The 20,427-nt window shown below is 46.0% G+C and overlaps 1 long non-coding RNA gene across 1 annotated transcript; it reads right to left on the bottom strand.

Annotated features, from left to right (window-relative positions):
* Nucleotides 1-1,431: 1,431 nt before the first annotated feature.
* On the bottom strand, nucleotides 1,432-19,463 carry LOC309331329. Its single transcript, XR_014151825.1, has 2 exons — nucleotides 19,383-19,463; nucleotides 1,432-1,746 (listed from the first exon to the last, which is right to left on the bottom strand). It is a non-coding gene; the product is annotated as an uncharacterized lncRNA (long non-coding RNA).
* Between the last annotated feature and the right edge of the window lie 964 nt (nucleotides 19,464-20,427).

Below are 20,427 nucleotides of genomic sequence, written 5' to 3'. Positions count from 1 at the left end.
TAGGACACCCACAAAGGACATTACAAAGCAAAATGTGGAGGCAAAATTGTAATCCTTATTAGGCAGATACAGAGGTGCTGTTGTTGCTAAGGATGATTAAGTCACTGGTTCACTTTTGCTAAGCAACCAGAATGAAGGAATGTGAGGCTTTTCCTGCATCTTTTCTGCTGAGGAGATTCAGGAGGAGCAACTTGCAGCAAGAAGTACAGGTACAGGAACAAAGCAAATGATTCTTTTGCCTTTAACAGCTGTGTGTGGCAGGCGCAAATTAAACAGGTTAAGCCTTTTATGTTGTAGAAATAGAATTCTCAAGAAAGCTTCACTAGTTGACATTCAATCTGTCAGACACCTTATTAGTTGTGTATGTTCCCTGATTCACCTTTGGACACTATACTACTGTACAGCAGCTTGTAACATTCTGAATGCTTACTGTGTTTGTGTGTGTGTAGAGAATGAACGGGAACTGAAATAGTTTAGTTTGTAAAAGCGTGAACTTAAACGTAAACTAGTTCCTCTTTGGACTGGATTTCGGTGAGAAGGAACTAGAACTAGTTGCTTTTAAAAATGAAACTTCTAAGCACTGAGTGACGGGGTATTAGGAATTGCACTTGAAATATTTGGTTTACAGTTCTGGGATGTTCTGGACGTGGTATTGTTCTTGCAATCCCAGATGGCGTCTGTGCCCAGACGTGCTGTTGCTGAATTTTAGGCTGGGGTATCTGCTGCATCTAATTCTGAGGAGGGCATACTTTGCAGGATTCAGCCATGTCTGTGCTACATCTAGATTGGGTACTGCAATGCATTTTTATGGGGCTGCCCTGGACAACCATTCAAATGTTACACCAGACATGCGATGCACATGTGAATGTTTTAACCAATGCTGGTTTAATGCCACATATTGTTCCATTCTTATACCAAGTTCACTCGGGTTTTTTTTAATCTTTTCCCAAGCACAATTCAAAGTGTTGATTATCATCGTTAAATCCCTGAGTGATTTAATGACTAGGGTAATTAAAATATCATCCCCATATGAAGCTGCCTATCCACTGATACTGGCTGAGAGTGTGTTTTTGTGTGCCCTATCACCTTTCTGAAGCAGAAATATATGAGAGAACTACTATTTCTTCTTTCCCCCGCCCCCAGTGGTACACAAGATAACTTGTTGTTCTTGGGGGTTTGGGTCAGCTGCCTTGCTATTTATTTTTTAAAGTCAGCTGGTAGCTTGTTGGATCAGTGAGCCTTTGGTTTAACTGTTGCTTTAATGCAACTCTTTATTGCTTTGATACTTTCTGTCAGGAGTGGGAAACCTCAGGCCTGGGCGGACAATGGCAGCCTTCCAGCCCTCTCCTCTGGGGCATTTGGGCCGAAAATGTTTCCCAGCCTCTGCTTTATGCACCGTTTTCATTATATTTTCTTATAATTACTTCACGGTTGTTGTTGGGATTGCTTTATTGCTCGTTATGGGCATGAATTGCCTGCACGGTTTTTGCTGGAACAGGAGAGGCCTGAAAGAAATCTTAGAAACGAACATCCCCAGAAATGTCATTTTGCTCTCTGTGCTTCAGCCGCTTGGCAATGAAGCCACAGGTTTGTCCCTGCTTTGCCTCCAAATTGTGGTCTCAGTAACTCCATGCCCATTATACAGATCAGCCGAATCCCTGGCGTTTGCATTGGACATTGCTGTTTGGTGGATCCTGCTGAAAGACTTTTTTCTTGTACCCTCTTCAGTTTCTTAATCTGTAGATTCTGGAGAGGAACAGGAAAAGTGAGGCCGCAGTTAGAAGCTCAGTTAAATGAGGACAATGCCCCAAAGGGGGCTTCCTTTTGAGAAGACGTATGGATTGCTTTGCAAATGCTGCACCCAAAGGCCTGGAAAGGCCTACTCTATTCCATGGTGCCTTGAGAACTTCTGCTGTCTCCCTTCTGTTCCTCCCTTCCAGTGCATTTCTGTGGCAATGCTGACATCTATAGACAAGCACAGGCATTGCAAAAATTAGAATAAAGTAAAGTTGGCGGCTGCATTCAGCTGGCACAGATCTGGGACTGACAACCACAGCTGCTCTGTCCGTGTGTCTCAGGATGAAGACAGACAAAACCTTTATAAAACAATGAGGTCAGTCCTCTTACTGCATTTAATTCACACAGACCTCTCTGTTTGCTATTTAATGCTATGAAGAAAACGTAATTAGATGCTGGTTGTTGAGAGGGTGGGAGCTGGTTTTTAATCCTCCCAAAATGCAGATGAATTTTAAAGATAACTTTTTAAAAACAGCAATAACAACACAGCAGATCCATTGTGGCAGGAGTTAGGTAAAATGTAAAAGGTAAAGGACCCCTGGACGGTTAAGTCTGGTCAAAGGCGACTATGGGGTGCAGTGTTCATCTCGCTTTTCAGGCTGAGGGAGCCAGCATTTGTCCACAGACAGTTTTTCCAGGTCATGTGGCCAGCATGACTAAACCACTTCTGGTGTAACGGGACACTGTGATGAGTGCCGGAGTGCATGGAAATACCGTTTACCTTCCCACTGCAGCAATACCTATTTATGTACTTGCACTGGTATGCTTTTGAACTGCTAGGTTGGCAGAAACTGGGACAGAGCAATTGGAGCTCACTCTGGTCATGTGTATTCAAGGTGTTATGTACTGAAGTTCTCACCCTGGGCCAGTAGGAGGATACTGTAGATAGTTTTCACTCAGGTCCACATATGCAAATAAGGGATTGAAAGTGACGTTCAGTGATTGGATAGTTACAGAAAATGGTTACTGTTGTGTTCTAGTGGAGCTCTATATAAGCAGGCTGGCTGAACCCTTCTGTTCTGTTCTGTTCTGTTCTGTGAATAAATAAGAGCTGTTTGAAGAATCGCTGTGTTGTCTGATATGTTCACCCACAACTTAACACAAACTGCTGACCTTCCGATCAACAAACCCAAGAGGCTCAGTGGTTTAGACCACAGTGCCACCTGCATCCCTTTGTGGTCAAAGTAGCAGAGCAGGGAAGGGGAAACCTGCGACCCTCCATATGTTATTGGATTCCATCTTCTATCAACCTCAAGAGAGTTGTAGTCCAACAATATCTGGAGGACCATACGTGCTCTGCACTAGGACCCTTCACCTTAAATAAAATTTCTATTCTAGTCTAGTCTTCTCTAGTCTAGTCTATGTTAATAGCGCATGCAAAGAGCAGGACACGATCTTACTGGAACAAGGTGAGCAAGCTTGAGAAAACGGAGGTCTTCTTTTCCCACAACAAGTTGGCTTTATACATGCATGAATGTTCACACACAAATGTTCCAGCCATTAGGGAACCTGGAAATAATTCAGGAGATTCACCTTGATGATTACCGTATCTTTCGTCCTATAGGGCACACCGGCCCATAGGACGCACCTTGTTTTTTTTGGGGGGGGGGGGAAATGAATAAAAAAAAATTATTTTCCCCCCTCAGCCGTGGCTGCCGCCCCAAGCCTTGCGCACACCTGCCCGAAGCACAGGGCACCCTCCGGAGGGCTCCGCCTGCTTCAGGCTGCAGGCTGCCGCCCCAAGCCTCGCGCGCCCGGCAGGACCTCCAGCCGGGCGCGCGATGCTTGCAGACACTTGCCTGAAGCACGGGGAGCCCTCTGGAGGGCTCCGTGTGCTTCGGGTGGCAGGCTGCCGCCCCAAGCCACGTGCACCTGGCGGGACCTCCCGCCGGGCGCACGAGGCTTACGGACACTCGCCGGGGCTGCAGGCTGCTGCCCGCAAACCTTGTGAGCCCGCAGGAACTCCCACTGGGCTTGCAAGGCTTGCGGATAGCTTCCTGAAGCCTGGAGAGCGAGAGGGGTCGGTGCGCACCGATGCCTCTCGCTCTCCAGGCTTCAGCGAAAGCCTGCATTCACCCCATAGGATGCACACACATTTCCCCTTCATTTTTGGAGGGGAAAAAGTGCATCCTATGGGGCGAAAAATACGGTAATTGCTGAATCAATAACATTAATTCTTGTATCTCTTCGTAAAGTTCAGAGTAGTAGGCAGTAATTGGGAAGTTAATTCTGCACATGGGGGCTTCTGCACTGGTGCTTAAACCGTTTCCCAGATGATCAATCTTTGCAGGCTCCCAGCAGTGTTTTCCTTCCTGTGCAATAGTAAATGTATGTTGCTAATATTCCAATACATCTACATGTTGTCCAAGGGGAATGTTCCATTCAGTGGCAACTCTAAACATCCTTGCCAAGCAATAATCCCCATTAAACATGGAGCTTACTTTTATGTGGATTGCATTGGCTGCACAGGGAATAGTGCTTGCTCTGGGGTACCAGGTTTTCTTTTAACCGAGTGTAGGCAGGCTGCATGTTTTGGTGCAAGAGTGCGGAGAGAGCAGCTGCCAGAGGAGGCTGAGGGGACAGACTGCACAGTGGCTGCAAAGGATGGATGAATCTGACAATGTCTGTTTCTGCGTTTCACATTCTCCCCTCCCCCAATTGTAAATTAGGTTTGCCACATTACCACACCAGTTTGCAAGTTTTTGAAATAAGAAGCCAACAGTCGGAGGCAGCTTGCTTCAGAACATCAGTTGCTGGACATTCCAGGGGTGGGGGAGAAGGCTGTGGTGTTCAGGTCAAGCACCAGGAAAACAGGATGCTGGATTAACTGGGACACTGGCCTGATCCAGCCAGCGATTCTTATGTTCTCATGGAAATTTGTCAGAATTTTGTTACACATTTCTCCTAGGTTTGTGTGCAATTTTCCCTAAGCTGCATGTTTCCCCTGATGTAATTAGGGCAAGCAATTTCCCCTGATATAATTCAGTTTTGTATGTTATTTTTACTAATATATATACAAATAACACACACACACAGATATAATTCTATAACACACAAACACAGATATAATTCTATACTGCCCTTCATCTGAGGATCACAGGGCGGTTTTCAATATAAAAACACAAAAATACATAATAGAGTAACAAACAAAAACAACACTCACCATAGATTGATTAATCAGCCAAATGCCTGGGAGAAGAGGAATGCTTTTGCCTGGCGCCTAAAGAGAGCATAGCACAAGCAGGGAGCAACTTCAGAAAAGTACTGTTCGCATGTTGCCACCCTCTGGACCTCTTGTGGAGGCACATGAAGAATGGCCTCAGATGATGATCTCAGGGTCCCGGTCGGTTCATATGAGGAGGTATTGCGGTCCAGCACTTTGAATTGGGTCCGGAAGCTAATTGGCAGCCAGTGTACTTGGGGCCAGAATTGGCATTATGTGCTCATACCGCCTTGCGCCAGTGAGCAACCTGGCTCCTGAATTCCAGCTTCTGAACCATCTTCAGAGGCAGCCCAATGTATAACATGTTGCAGTGATCTAACTTAGAGGTTATATGCATTTTGATGTTTATTTCCTCTAATGTATGCATTTGTACACTTTCCCGCCTCTTAGTTGGAGATGTGCATTGCATTTTTTTTTAATTAACTGTGTTCTGCTTCATGTATTAGTTTCTATATGGATTAGGAAGGCTCATGCTTAAAAGGTGAGCAAAAACCTCAGGACTGGAGCCTGAATACAGCCCTCCAATGTTCTTCCCAGGACCCACCCCTCACTGGCTTTGCACATTCCAGTTGTTTTTACCTAGTTGGAATGCATGTAGAAATTAGCCTACTGTGTAAAGGAAAAATTTTCATTTGTTGTTCCATCCATTTTTGCCAGCTGTAGTTTCCAGACAGTCTTCAATGCTGGCCTAAGTTTCTCATGGCAATTTCATACGATGAAAGTTGGGGCAGTATCCCGGCATACAGTTATTTCCTGCCGTTTAAAGTTTAGCGTGACATGGCAGTATATTGATGGGAAAGCCGCAGTTCCAATATGCAACAGGCAATGCAGCATACATGGAGTGTTAGAATCCAGGTTAGAAGTGCCAGCATTATAACCAGGAAAACTAGTGCAACAATCGCCATGTCCGTGGACTATATGGAACTGGCGGAAATGACTGGCGGAATCCGAGACCAGGGAGAAGAGTCGGTGGAAGAAGACTGGAAGAAATTTAAAGTTTATTTACAGAAACATTGTAAAATTAAGGAATGTTAGAAGGATGTTGGAATGAAGTCATGTGGTTTTAGCAGAAATGTTATAAAGGATTATGAAAAAATAGACTGTTAATTGGTGAAAGGAGGGAAAGTAAAGTCACATTATATTAAGGTAAATTATAGGACAAAAACTGGGAAAGATGGAAAGGATTTGCTGAAATAGCTAACCGAACTAGAATACTAAAAAGGGAGGTGTGAGGAGGTCAAGGAAACAAGCAAATGAAAGATAAGTTATGGGAAGGTTTGTTGTGTTTTTTTTAAAAAAAATGTTTCTATTTTTCTGTTTTTTCTTTCATTTTTTATTATTGTGATGTGTTGCCTTGTTTTTGTGTAATTTTTGTGTTTTCCTTTTTTCTTTCTGTAACCTTTAAAACTTTAATAAATATTATTTTTTTAAAAAAAACAACAATCGCCATGTCCGAATGCACCTATGATGAAAAACATCTTCACGTCCAGTGCTTTCAGGGTTGCTAGACCAGTGTCTTTCAGCCATCAAATGCCTGGGTAATCAGGAATGCTTTCTAGCTCCTCCTGGAAGTCAAAAGTGGCAGAGACAGATGCAACTTTCCAGGGAGGGCATTCCAGAAATGGGAAGCCACCACTGAAAAGGCCCTGTCCTGGATCAACACCAAGGACTGCCTCCTCACTTGCCAGTTGTAGTGGCCAATGATACTGGGTAAGAGGAACATACCATCTGATTTATTATAAGGAAGTTTCTACTTGTTATATTCCTTTTAGCATCACAAGATGGTGTAAATGTGCAATACTGTTTTAAGAAAAAAGACAACCTTTATTTGGCAATCAAATTGAAGTCACACAGAAAACTATATGGGTTGGTTTGTTTTTTTGCACTCATCTGTCAATTTTGGGAATGGAATGTATGTGTGGAGGGGTCTCATCCCCCCATGGACATAGCTAAGGGGGGGCAGCTGCCCCCCTAGATCAAGTGAAACAATTGTTGTTTAATCGTTTAGTCGTGTCCGACTCTTCGTGGTGACCCCCTGGACCAGAGCACACCAAGCACTTCTGTCTTCCACTGCAATTTGGTCAAACTCATGCTGGTAGCTTCGAGAACACTTTCCAACCATCTCATCCTCTGTCGTCCCCTTCTCCTTGTGCCCTCCATCTTTCCCAACATCAGGGTCTTTTCCAGGGAATCTTCTCTTCTCATGAGGTGGCCAAAGTATTGGAGCCTCAGCTTCAGGATCTGTCCTTCCAGGGAGCACTCAGGGCTGATTTCCTTCAGAATGGAGAGGTTTGATCTTCTTGCAGTCCATGGGACTCTCAAGAGTCTCCTCCAGCACCATACTTAACAGACCAATTAGGTCGGTTCTGCCTCCCCTATCAAAAGTCCTGGCCCCCCCTTACAAAAATCCTGGCTACCCCCAATGCTGCTGATCTTAAAATGGGTATTTTAAGTCCCTCACCTGCCTTTGCTGGTTGTGCCTATAATGACATGGGAGGCAAGTAACAGAAACATCAGAATTGCCTTGCACTCTGTAACGAAGCTGGTGGCCCATAGATGTCAGCATCCCCTTGTATTTCAATAACAGGGAAGCCTGTCAAAGAGTGAAGGTAAATGCTGCTACTTCAGTGTTCCAAAGGGTAGAAATGTAATAACACTGGCTCCCTCACAACCATGGTGCGGCTGCAGGGGGCAAATTAGGATGCGCTATCAGTGGAGTCATAACATGCTGAGAGAGGTTTAAAAATAAAATTTTAAAGTGTGATAAGAAACACATGCTTTCCTCTCAGTCCTGCTTAATAAAGACATAGCTGCATCTTCGCTCTCTCTCTGGATCACCTGTGAGGTTTTCAGAGCAGGGGGGCTCTTTTGAGTGAAGCTACACAATGAGACGAGAAAAATGTGTAGATTTGATGTTGTATGTAAGCAAGGGATGCTGAGCTGCAGTGGAGGTAACAGCTAGGAGCTTTTATTCCCTGCCCTCCACTTCATTCCACAACTAAGGCAAGAAGGCAGCAATTTCCATTATGACCTATATTCATCACAAGCAGCACTGTTTCCATTAAGAGAACAAAGGAAAGGGGCTTGATGTGAGATGGAAAATGGGTGGGTCCACCGTCCCTCCTAAACTCAGAAGTAGAAGGACAAAGGCTGAGTTTAGAGAGTTTGCAGAATAGCTCAGTTGGTAGAGCATGAGACTCCTAATCTCATGGTCATGAATTTGAGCCCCACGTTGTGTGGAAGATTCTTGCATTGCAGGAGTCGATGATGGTCATGGTCCTTTCAAATTCTATAGTTCTATGATTGTTTATATGAATGTGATCTAGAAGCAAAGAAGCAAGCAGAGAGAGAGATGGCAAACACCATGCCAGATCTCTGCTTGAATCCCAGGCTGTGGTTATGGGAGAAACAAGACCCTCTTTGGGTGCTGATGCTATGAACCCCTCCTTTGTAGGTTCAGGTTGTACAGTATATACAGTGGTACCTTGGGTTAAGTACTTAATTCGTTCTGGAGGTCAGTTCTTAACCTGAAACTGTTCTTAACCTGAAGCACCACTTTAGCTAATGGGGCCTCCTGCTGCTGCCACGCCGCTGGAGCACGATTTCTGTTCTCATCCTGAAGCAAAGTTCTTAACCTGAGGTACTATTTCTGGGTTAGCAGAGTCTGTAACCTGAAGTGTATGTAACCTGAAGCCTATGTAACCTGAGGTACCACTGTATATGTTTAAATAAACCATATATCCTAAAGATACCGCAGTCTCCATTGTGCCTCATTTCCAAAATAAAGCACAATCCTGGGTAATTGCCAGGAAACCCTAGAATCTCACACCGCTCAGAGATTAGGATGGTTTGTAGCAATATATACGATTCATGTGCGAACAAGAAATGTAATTCATTGTGTGTGTTCTGAAAAGCTACTCCAGTTTCTTGCAGCACAGTTCCCATGGCCTCAGGTCATTGGTCCACTCATGGCTGCACTGCAAGGGGTTGGACTAGATGACCCTTGGGGTCCTTTCCAACTTTACAATTCTATGATTCAACTGAGTTCCTTATTGATTACATTGATTGGAAGCAGCTCTCCAAGGTTTCGGGGCTGGAGGGTACTTTTCTCCATCTCTGTATGGAGATTCTGGGGGATTGAACATGGAACTTTGCCACTAAGCTATGACTTCTTCCCAATGTGCACGCAGGAGGAATTTGTAAAACCCACCCCCAAAATCTAACTGAAAGGCAAAAGTAGAGATGGTATTGATTAACCAAGAATAAGAACTGCTGGAGCATATAAGTCTGTGAAGGGCGGGTGGCGCTATGGTCTAAACCACTGAGCCTCTTGGGCTTGCCAATAGGAAGGTGGGCGGTTCAAATCCCCGCAATGGAGTGAGCTCCCATTGCTCTGTCCCAGCTCCTGCCAACCTAGCAGTTCAAAAGCATGCTAGTGCAAGTAGATAAATAGGTACCCACTGCAGCGGGAAGATAAGCAGCATTTCCGTGCACTCTGGTTTCTGTCACGGTGTTCCGTTGCACCAGAAGCGGTTTAGTCATGCTGGTCACATAGCCGGAAAGCTGTCTGATGAGCTATGCGGAGTTGGTAAAGTTGACATACAAACTATGTGAAAAGGACAACTGTGACTTCAAGGAAGAATGGGAACTTTTTGCAAATTACCTAAAAAGACAACAAAACGATCTGGACTCCTTGGTGGGTTTTGAATAAACACCCACAAATTTATTAGTAGAATATATGATAGATAAGGTGAGATGCGGGTGGCGCTGTGGGTTAAACCACAGAGCCTAGGACTTGCCGATCAGAAGGTCGGCGGTTCGAATCCCCGCGATGGGGTGAGCTCCTGTTGCTCAGTCCCTGCTTCTGCCAACCTAGCAGCTCGAAAGCATGTGAAAGTGCAAGTAGATAAATAGGTACTGCTCCAGCGGGAAGGTAAACGGCGTTTCCGTGCGCTGCTGTGGTTTGTCATGCTGGCCACATGACCCACAAGTTGTCTGTGGACAAACGCCAGCTCCCTCGGCCAATAAAGCGAGATGAGCACCGCAACCCCAGAGTCAGCCATGACTGGACCTAATGGTCAGGGGTACCTTTACCTTTATGATAGATAAGGTAATGAATGGTATGTACAATTTTATAACATGCAGAGAATAATATGTGCAAATAAATCAGAGAGGGGAGCTGAGGGAAGTCCTTAGTGGGTGGGAGAGGGAGGGATGGGGGGGGGGATAAAAAGGGGCGAAATGTAATTGGATATATTGACTGATAAGTTGCTTTGTTAAAATTGTTTAATAAAAATATATTTAAAAGAAAGAAAGAAAGAAAAGAAAGCTATCTGTGGAGAAATGCCAGCTCCCTCAGCCTGAAAGCGAGATGAGTGCCACAACCCCATAGTTGCCTTTGACTGGATTTAACCGTCCAGGGGTCCTTTACCCGCCCCCCCCCCCGTCTGTGTCAGAGGAGAGCATCACCTCGAGCAATGACTGCCACATTCTTCTCTGGCTGGTGCTTTTCATGGGTTTGCCTAATCTCTGAGAACACAATCATTTTTACCAGTGACAGGGCCTGGCAGAAGTGTTGCAAGCGCAAGCTTTGAAACTTTTCTAAGCCTCCTGCTGTTGTGATAGCTGGGGGAGCGTTCTTCACATTTATATTATGAAGTTCCCTGCGATAACAAGCCATGGCAGTCATTTTAGTGGTTGTTTTAAAGTATGGGGGGAATGCAGAGGCACGCTGCTCGGTGCTTTGGCAATTAAGGCACCATGTGTACAAGAGCTGCTCTGGCAAGGGAGTGGGGATTTGTAATGACAAAAACCACTGTTACAGGCAGAGAACTCTGAAAATCCGCTGCTTCCTAGAGGGACATCAATGCCATTCCCTGAACCCATAGCCTGGCATTATCGCGTTTCACAGTTGCATGAAAGTATCTGAACAAACACAGCCAAGAAGCTTTGAAAAATGTTACGAGAGCCACCTACACCTTGCGTGCAAATGTCAACAGAAATCAAGGGGTTCATTTCCTATGCAAGCAAATTGTTCAAAGTGAGCATCCCTGCTGTTTAAACCGGAGGGAAATCATTCTTTGCACCGCTACAGGATCTGCAAAAATGAGCACAAAGCTGGATGAACAAAGGGATGTAGACTCTGGGCAGGTGTCTCGTAAACAAAATTTGCCTTTGCTTGGCTGGCGGGATCTTTGGCTCATGACTAAACTGTTCCAAATGCTTTGCTTAGAGTTGAAATGTTGGGGGTTTAATTCACTTTCCATTGAAAGATGGACTATGTGCCCCATGATGGACTATGCAGAGGATGATGGTGACGGATGGAATAGCCCATTTGGTTATTTCAGCTGTGCATTGCAAAACTGTATTATAGGGCAGTGGTTCCCAAGTAACTAATTACTGAGGACCCCCTATTTTTCAAAAGCCAAGTCACAGATCCCCTAATTTTGAAAATTTTGGTAACTCTATGATAGTTACCTGAGCAAAGCAATTTTCTGAAGAAAATTTGGGGTAGTTCCTAATAAGCCATGGATTTTATGTCTACTAAAAAAAATACCAAATAATTTGTGATATTACCAAGCAAAAATGACAAAGATTTAGTTGGGGGGAGACAAATGTAATTTAATTAATATATATTAATATACAGTATATTACAAGTGAACAAATTATGACATGTCTAGCAGCTACTATTTTATTTTCATTTATTTGCCACCCATCCAGCTGGTTTGCCCCAGCCACTCTGGGCGGCTCCCAACAAAATGTTAAAAACACACTCTACCTAAATGCGATGGGAGAAATCATGCCTCTTTTTGTCCTGAACAATCCCTTCCACATCCTGTTCTCACAGTGGCCAACCAGAGACCTGTGGGAAAACCACAAGCAGAATTCAAGCACAAGAGCCTTCTCCCCTCCTGCTGTTTCAAGCAACTGGAACTGAGATAGCATTGCTGCCTCTAACCATGAAGCAGAGCATAGCCATTAAGGCTAGGAGCCATCAATAACCCTCTCCTCACTAAACTTATCTAATCCTCTTTCAAAGTCATCACTGCCTCCTGCAGAAGAGGGTTCCACAGGTTAACTATGCTTTGTGTGAAGAAATGCTTTCTTTTGTCTGTCTCAAATCTTCCAACCTTCAGCTGTTGGGTGTTTCCAAGTTCTTCTGTTATTAGAAGGGACCTTTCGCGTCCCTCCCAACTCTACAATTCTATGATACAGAGTAAAACTTTTTTACAAATTTCTATCACGTCTCTTCACCCTCCCTAAACTTAAAAGCCCCAACCTTTTTTCATAGGAGGCTTGCTCCTATGATCATTCTGGTCATCCTTTCCTGAACCATTCCAATATCATTTTGGAAGTGAGGCTTCTAGAATTGAACAGAGTATTCCATGTGTAATTGCATCGTAAAATTGAACAACGGCATTATGATATCAGGAGTTTTATTTTCAATCCCCCCCCCCAATAATCTCTAGCATGGAATGCATCTTCATGGAGCAATACACAATGACTCCAAGGTTTCATTCCTGGTCAGTCACTGCCAGTTCAGACCTCATATGAAGACTTTTTGCCTCAGTGTACATTGCTTTAGACTTGTTGACATGGAGTTGCATTTGCAATTTTACTGCTGGGTGGTGGTGATGTATTGCACATTCCATCAGCATAAACAGGGCTTCTGCCATATCCTATAGTGAAGTGGTGGGGGTGGGGCACCATTTATCTCCCAGTTTCACCATCAAAGGTAAAGGGACCCCTGATCCTTAGGTCCAGAGGGAGTCATGAGGTGTGGGGAGTTCAGCCCAGTGCAACATGTGGCAGTGGAGCATCTGAATGTGTACTCCACCAGGAGATACTCCCCCAGGTATCTCAAGTCTAGGACTGAATCTTAAGGCCCATCTGCATCATCCCTGCAACAAGCTGAATGCTGATGATAATTCAGAAGGTTGGGATAGCAACCGCTAAAAGCAGCTTCCTTGAACGTCCACTGTGCAATTTGTGTTTTAATTGAACTGGGCAGAAGAGGATAATAATCCAAATATTGTTCAAGTATTGTTCAAGTTTGCAACATAAATTAAAATTAATTGGAAGCTTTGTTTGCTAGTAAGGATGGAGCACCTGGTTGCTATTTACCTAAAGAGCCTTTCTAATCAGGCAAACTTTGTCTATAATGCTGTTATTTCCCAGGGGAAACACATAATATCTGAGGAAATAAAAGTCAAGTTTCATTTTTGATCCACGGGGCCAAATTAGACATTTGGCACAGTCCGTAGCCAGAATGTTAAGATAAGGGAGCTTGAGGAAATACATAATGGCACAATGATTCTAGTACACAGTTCACAGGTAGCCTAATAGATTAAAAGTGATTCCATTGTATTAAATATTAATTTCAAAACAATTCATTATTTCTTTATGCAAAACATCTTGTAAATAAATACTGAATATTTAAGAATCACATATCACAACCAAATCATTTTGTAAATGGCAAATACATGAATAATAAACAGATAAGTCTGTCCCTTATTTTACCTCTTCTATGATTGAATTTGCTTATATTACATTAATATATGATCTGCTCCAATCCCAGCTATTTTTTTCTTATATTTTGGGCTCCTGGTCTCCAGCCACTCAGTCTCTTTATAATCCCCATGTTTCTTTAACTGCCATCTGCTCCCGTAAACTCAGTTAGGCTGTAATCCTATCCTTAATATTGTAAGGATTCTATCCTTTTAAATTGTTGTAACCTGCTCTTGGACTTTCTTGCTAATATTAATGTTGTGTATTGAGTCAAAGGATTTTATATCTGTATTATTATTGTCTGTATTTGCATTAGGGTAAAGTAACTGCCTTTTGGTTCCAGAGGGTACAGCTACTATTGGTTCATTTAAGCTGCTGTATTTGGATCCTCTGTCTTATTGGTTGCCTCCAAAAGGCAGGACTGTGATTGCCTGATATTGTTCCCTCCAAAATGTACCCTTTCTAGCTAGTTCCCTGTCCCTATAAATGTAGCTCTCCCCTCCTCAAGTCTCAGTCTTGTTGCTTTAAATAAAGAAGTGTTACTAGAGAACTGTCTCCAGCATATTATGTCAAGAGAGCTGAAATCACAAAACCCACGTCACAACAACTGGCGACGAAGGTGGGATCCGGAATGCTGAGGAGCGGTTAAACGCAGCCCTGCCTCAGAGTCCGGATTGTAGCTAAGAACAAGACTCACTGGCCGGCTGAGAAGACGACCCTGCCCACAGGACAATGGAGAGTCCAAGGGTATTGGAGCCCTTCCAGCCATCAGAGCCCCACACGTGGGAAGACTACATCGAACGCTTCGAGTTCTTCGCAGTGGCTCAAGGGATCACCGATGCCAGCAAAAGAAGGGCCACATTCCTGAGCTACTGTGGGCCTGAGACCTTCAAGCTGGCCAAGGCATTGCTTGCCCCAGCGAAGCTAAGTGAGACATCTCTCAAAGATATTCTTGCCTGCCTAACAAGCCATTTAGCGCCTACTGAGACCAAGATGGCCCTGCGGATGGAGTTTCATAAGAGGCAGCAGCGTGCTGGGGAGTCTGTATCTGCATTTCTAGCTGAACTGCGGAAGCTCGCTCAGCACTGCGACTTCCAAGATCTGGAAGAGACTCTCCTGGATTGGTTTGTCGGTGGTCTGAGCAGCAAGAAAGCCAGAAGACGCATCGTGGCTAAAGAAGAGGTTACCCTTGCTTCAGCCTTGAAGGAGGCCACTGCCACGGAGAATTATGAAAGAGAGGAGCTTGATGCCAGTCGCAGGGCCCCTAAGCCACAGATAGAAGTTGCGCATGCCATGGACGAGCTAGAGGCTACTCCGAGCCAGAGCCCAGCCCGTGGGGTCGAGTCAGTACGTCAGGCCTGCACAGTGCACAAAGATCACCGAGGCAGGTGCCCTGGTTGTGGCGGAAACCATGAGCGGAAGAGTTGTCGTTTCCGGGATGCTATGTGCCTGACGTGCGGAAAGACAGGTCACATCGCCAGGGTCTGTAGATCGGCGGCGTTGGGAGCGACAGGAGCACCTAGACTGGAGCATCGCAGTTGCCCACAGCAAACCATGTTCTAAAGGACTGCCACTACGTAACGGAGATCAACGGGAGGGTCGTGCAGTTTCCAGCGCAAGGCAAGGCACACATCAAGGTGAAGATTGAGGGTCAGCTGTGCGACATGGAGGTGGACTCCGGATCTGGATTCACTATCGTGTTGGACCAGACCGCGAGGACATTCTTCCCCAGGGGTAAGTTGCCCCCTCTGGAGCCCTTCCCGGCAACTTTGCAGTCATTCCCATCCATGTCATGGGAATGTGTGCCGTGCGAGTACAGTTCCGGGACAAACAGGCAGTACTGAAACTGGTGATTGCGAAGGGCAGTCGCCCCAGTCTCCTGGGCACTGACTGGTTCCCCGCCCTGGGACTGAGTATATCAGGGCTTAATTCAATCCAAACCTGCCCTGAGATGAGCGAGGCATTATGCAAAGAATTTGCTGGTCTCTTTAATGGAAAACTGGGTTGTTATAAAGGGCCCCCAGTTGACTTCGAATTGGACCCTGGGGTGGCCCCAATCCGACTCAAACCAAGGCGAGTGCCATTTGCACTGCAACCCAAGATTGAAGCAGAGCTGGATAAATTGGTCAAGCAGGGAGTTCTCTCACCCGTGGACTCCGCTAAGTGGGAGACTCCAATCGTCACGCCCCTTAAAGCAAATGGGGAAGTCAGGATCTGTGCTGATTACAAATGTACTATCAATAAGGCACTCAGGGGAAACTCATACCCCATTCCAGTCGTATCACATCTGTTGGCTAAACTGGCTGGGGGCAAGGTGTTCGCCAAACTTGACCTGGCACAAGCTTACCAACAGCTGCCAGTAACCCCACAATCAGCAGAAGCACAGACTATTGTCACACATAAAGGGGCGTTCAGAGTTAACAGATTACAATTTGGAGTTTGTGTGGCCCCAGGGATTTTTCAAGGGCTCATGGAACGCCTGTTCTGCCGGGGGTCTTGCCATTTTTTGATGACGTTTTGATTGCTGGAAAAGACCCACAGGAACTGGTTGCGCGTGTCTGTGCAGTGTTGCTCAAGTTCAAGGAGGTGGGGTTGCAACTAAAAAAGGAAAAATGCAGTTTTGGGGTGCCAACTGTGGAATTCTTGGGGTTTAAAATTGATGCATCAGGCATCCACCCCACAGATGCTAAGGTTAAGGCCATCGTCGAGGCACCACGACCACAGAACAAGACGGAGTTGCAGTCATTCCTGGGACTTATTAACTTTTATCATTCGTTCTTACCCCAGAAAGCTTCGGTAGCTGAACCATTACATAGACTGTTGCAGAAAAAGAATGTGTGGCGATGGGGGCAGGAGCAGCAGAAGGCTTTTGACTCCTTGCGAGGAATGCTGAGTAGCAAGAGCGTCATTGCTCATTATGATGAATCGAAGCCGCTGGTCCTGGCATGTGATGCCTCTCAATACGGCCTGGGGGCGGTGCTGAGTCATAGGGAACCGGATGGGTCGGAAAAGCCCATCTCTTTCTATTCCCGTACGTTGTCGCCCACGGAGCGCAACTATGCTCAAATTGACAAAGAGGCGCTTGCAATTGTGGCAGGAATCAAAAAGTTCCATGATTATGTGTACGGTCGTCATTTCTCCATTGAAACGGACCACAAACCACTGTTGGGGTTGTTCAACCCGAACAAACAAATGCCACAAATTCTCTCCCCCAGAATGTTGCGTTGGTCTATATTCCTGAACGGGTTCCAGTACACCTTGACCCATGTGCCGGGGAAACGGTTGTGCCACACTGATGCGCTGAGTCGATTGCCCCTTCCTGGCGGGAGCAATAAGGATCCTGCTCCAGCGGAGCACATAATGATGCTGGAAACACTTCCGGGGGCTCCTGTAACGGCTACTGATATTGCTGAGAAAACGAGGAAAGATGCTGTTCTCTCCCGTGTGCTCACTTGGGTGGGGAGGGGGTGGCCAGGTGGTCCGCATGAAGACAAATTCAGGCCTTATGCGACAAGGCAGCACGAGTTATCCATGCATAAGGGTTGTCTCCTGTGGGGAGATAGGGTGATCATCCCAGCACCACTGAGAAACAGGGTTCTTGAGACGCTTCACATGGGACACCCGGAAATGGTCAGGATGAAGTCGCTAGCCCGATGTTATGTGTGGTGGCCTGGAATGGACCAGAACATAGAACAATGGGTACGAACATGCAAGGCATGCCAAGAGGTGCGGCCAGAAGTGGCCAGAGCACCAGTTCACTGGTGGGAGCAGTCCAGAGCTCCCTGGAGCCGGCTGCACTTAGATTTTGCTGGGCCATTCCAGGGGAAGGTCTTTTTGGTTATCGTCGATGCATATTCCAAATGGTTAGAAGTGGCATGGTCCCTAGCATGGCATCAGCTGCCGTAATCAAGGTGTTGAGGCAGCTGTTTGCAACCCACGGGTTACCTGAGACCATTGTATCAGATAATGGGGCAGCTTTTGTATCCCAAGAATTCAGGGCATTCTTGGCTGATAACTTCATAAGAGGGGTCACATCCGCGCCCTTTCACCCATCCTCCAATGGGCAAGCGGAGCGCATGGTAAGAACAGCCAAAGAATCCATTGCACGCTTAATGGAGGGTAACTGGTCAGCTCGTATCGCGCGAATGTTATTTTTGCAGCATGCGACGCCGTGTACTGCGACGGGCAAGTCGCCAGCTGAGCTGCTCTTGGGTAGAAGATTGGTAACGGTGTTGGATTATGTCCACCCGGATAAAATGCCAAACCGTAATTCAAGAGCAAACCCCCAGGCTGAGACTGACACAACAAGGTATTTCGCCCCTGAAGATCTGGTCTGGGTGAGGAACTATTCACGAGGTTCGCGGTGGGTGGCTGGTGTGGTCACCCGGGCTAGTGGACCTGTGTCCTATTATGTGACCTTGGAAAATGGGCAAGTTTGGAAGAGACATATAGATCAGCTGAGGCGCCGGGCGCTCAGCAGGGAGGAGTCTGATAATTCATCCCTGGCTAACGACGCAGAGCTGCAAGACCAGAGTGAAAATGGCCCAGAGGTGCAATCACCAGGGGCTTCAGCAAATGAACCAGGGTCTGCTAGTCCTCAGGATGACGAGGTACAGGTAGGGGACCCTGAGATGTCTGGGACTCCATCTGTTCCTGACGAAACCCCTATAGCAGCCCCCCTACCACAGGTGACACCCAATCCAGAACCGGCAACACCTGTTGTCAGGAGATCAAGTAGAAGTTGTAGGACCCCACAGTACCTGAGAGATTACGTCTGCTGTGCTCACTAGGGGGGGAGGGGTGTTGTGTATTGAGTCAAAGGATTTTATATCTGTATTATTATTGTCTGTATTTGCATTAGGGTAAAGTAACTGCCTTTTGGTTCCAGAGGGTACAGCTACTATTGGTTCATTTAAGCTGCTGTATTTGGATCCTCTGTCTTATTGGTTGCCTCCAAAAGGCAGGACTGTGATTGCCTGATATTGTTCCCTCCAAAATGTATCCTTTCTAGCTAGTTCCCTGTCCCTATAAATGTAGCTCTCCCCTCCTCAAGTCTCAGTCTTGTTGCTTTAAATAAAGAAGTGTTACTAGAGAACTGTCTCCAGCATATTATGTCAAGAGAGCTGAAATCACAAAGCCCACGTCACAACAATTAATATACTACAGGGCTCTGCTCCCCCCCCCCGAAGTTCACTCTGTTCACCAACCTCTCACTCGCCCACATTAAGCCTTCTGGAGTTTCCACCCCTGGGAAAGCCCTCCTTTTCACCTTCCCAACTCTATTTTTGAAGCCACTTCTCTCTTCTCTTCTGAATCCCTGCTCTGTGTGCCTTCTTTCACCTGCACCTCCATGCTGCCCCTGTGGGGGCTGCCCCCCTGAGGTGGTCGTGAAATCATGGAATCATAGAGTTTGAAGGGTCCCAGGGGTCATCTAGTCCAACCCCATGCAGGTGCAGACAGAGGGGGGCATATGGGCTACTTGGCCTGGGCCTCCGATTCCAAAGGGGGCCTTGGTCAGCATGTTCACAATTGTATATCTATATTTTCCATTTTGTCTTTATATGCTGATACGGTTCAAGCCTTGAAATAAAATTATTTGTCAGCATAACTTTTGTGGAAATTTTTTATATACTTACTTATTTATAGGACTTCAGTTATCCCCAGGGTAAAAAAAAAGGGAAGGGGCACATTATCTACCTGGCCCGGGCCTCTGCCTGGCTCTGCAAGGCCCTGACCCCATGCAATACAGGAATCTCAACTAAAGCATCCATGGCAGACGGCCCTTGAACCTCTCCTTAAAAACCTCCAAAGAAAAAGAGTCCGCAAGCTCCTGAGGAAGACCGTTTTGCCTCACCTTTTCTCATGGATGGGCTGGCCCCATGGCCAGCTAGGAAGCCACCCTCTCTTCCTGTTTGTCAGACCCTTTTATGCCCCAAGTCCTAACCCAATTTCCATGCCTCCTTCTCCTTCCTTTTCTGCCCCATCCCATTTTCACCTTCCCCGGTTCCTCTTCTCCCTTCCTCCTTCCCCCACTCTTCCTTGCGCACAGAACACTCCCATTTCCATGCCTCTTTTTCTCTCCTATTTTGCAGCCTCTCTATTGATGGATCTCAACCAAAACTCTCTGCTTCCGGCTGCTTAGTCCGTGTAGTCCTGGATGACGACTCAGGAACATAACTTGCTGAGCAGTAACTTGATTTGTTTTTGCTTTTATTATACACAAAGTATAGCACAGCTTTGTACAAGTTACTACAGTCATGCCTCGGATGAAGTTGCTTCAGGTTGAGCGCTTTTGGGTTGCGCTCCGCAGCGACCCGGAAGTAACAGAACGCATTACGTCCGGGTTTTGCCGCTCGCGCATGTGCAGACGGTTAAAATGACGTCACGCGCATGCACGGAAGCAGCGAATCGCGGCATGCGCAGGCGTGCAGACGCGGGTTGCTTTTACTTCAGGATGCAAACGGGTCTCCGGAACGGATCCCGTTCATATCCAGAGGTACCACTGTATATACACAGACTCGGTTCAACTCTACACACCAACCTCTGAACTCCAACACCAAACTACCTTGTCATGCTGCTTATAAGGGAAAACTTTTAGCCAATCACCACCTGTTGCTAGGCTTCCCTATCTCCAAGCGGACTTTCTCAAGTACTCTTACTTAACTTGGCTTCTTGCCACCTCACTAATTGTCCACTTCAAAGCTGCAGTTTCTCATAAACCTCAACAAACTCTTGCATACATGACCCCCCCCAACCCATGATGATATACATTACTGTATCTTTAAGAGGCATAGAAGCTTAAGAGCAGGCCTGTCGTTTAGTTTGTTCACTTAAAGAAGGCTAAATTTAGCTAATGGATGCTTTACATATATGGGTGTTTGTTGTTAATGAAACAACTG

This window comes from Podarcis erhardii (genome assembly GCF_964252035.2).
Source record: "Podarcis erhardii genome assembly, chromosome: 16".
Lineage (NCBI taxonomy): Eukaryota > Metazoa > Chordata > Lepidosauria > Squamata > Lacertidae > Podarcis > Podarcis erhardii.
Note: the sequence above shows the minus strand (reverse complement) of the source record. Positions and strands in the feature narration are given on the sequence as shown.